The 1121-nt window shown below is 57.6% G+C and overlaps 1 protein-coding gene across 1 annotated transcript in view; it reads left to right on the forward strand.

The window, feature by feature from the left end:
* LOC104496539 (astrotactin-2) overlaps positions 1–1121 on the forward strand; it is a gene marked incomplete at both ends in the record, with an annotated part of 114229 nt that overhangs the window by 6575 nt on the left and 106533 nt on the right. The gene's annotated exons all lie outside the window — the stretch shown is intronic.

Here is a 1121-nt window from a genome sequence, read left to right on the forward strand (position 1 = left end):
GGTGGCAGGTGGAGCGGCTGCTGCCTATCCTGGCTGCCCCGTGACCTCGGAAGGGTGCGAGAGCAGAGTGGGTGCTGGAGCTCGCTGCCTCTGTCCACCCTCAGCCATCTGCCTGCACAAGAGGGATGAGGTCTGGCTCATGGGAAGGTGGCAGAGGGATATGTGATATCCTGCCCGCACAGGCAGCATCCAGGTCCCTCTACCGGGCAGAGGAGATGGCTTTGCCAAGCTCCAGGGGGGAAAACCCTCCCATGACCGGTACGTCTCCCAGCCTCAGCACCGCTGGCAGCAGAAGAGCCCAGGGCAGCCCCTGCTCGGTGGGAGAAGGGGAGGTGCAGCAGAGCTGCAGCCCTGGCCGGTCGCCCAAGGGCCTGCATTAGAAGCCTGGGTTAATTAAGATTTTCCTCGCTGATGCGAATAAGCCTTATTGGTTTTACCTCTCTGCTGCGCCCTTCAAAACCCAGTCCCTGGGTGGGGGGCTATCGTGATGTTGGCTGGTTGCTGCAATACAGGGGTCTAAAGAGGGGCTGGTGCTGGGTTCTGTTGGGGGTGCAAGTCTGTAAATCCCCCAGACCCTACATTGAAGCACTAAACTCTGCTGTGTGCAAGCACTGGCCCCCTCCTGCTTTCAGGAGGAAAGGAGCGGGTGGAGCCACTTCCTACCCCCTTGTTAAGCCCCCCCTCCGAGGGCACTGCACAGCCAGCTCGGGGCAGGAGCCACGTGCAGAGCTCCTGGTGTCCCTCTGGCTCTGCCAGCCACCTCTCATCACGGTGATTAAGGATTCCAGAGGGCAGAAGACACCACTCGTTTTCTGTTCTCCTGCCAAGAAGTGGGGAAATTGTGCTTCTGCCTAGAATAAAGGATTTTTTAAAAACAGTAAAATATTTTAATGGCAGTTTAAAGGGCCACTGTCAACCCCCAGAGGCCTCTTTGCTTTAAACGCTGCAAGGATGGAAGGATTTCTGCCAGTTAAGAGTCTCTCTTGCTTTTTAAGCATCCATCACTCTGTGGTGGGTCTGGTGGCTGAAGAGAGCCGGCATCCTCCAGCACCCGGCACTGTCTCCAGCTGCTGGAGGGAGGTGCTGGGTAAAACTTGGGCCAGCCTGCTCCTTGCCATGGC

Source organism: Buceros rhinoceros, unplaced genomic scaffold (assembly GCF_000710305.1).
Source record: "Buceros rhinoceros silvestris isolate BGI_N320 unplaced genomic scaffold, ASM71030v1 scaffold5717, whole genome shotgun sequence".
Taxonomy (NCBI): Eukaryota; Metazoa; Chordata; class Aves; order Bucerotiformes; family Bucerotidae; genus Buceros; species Buceros rhinoceros.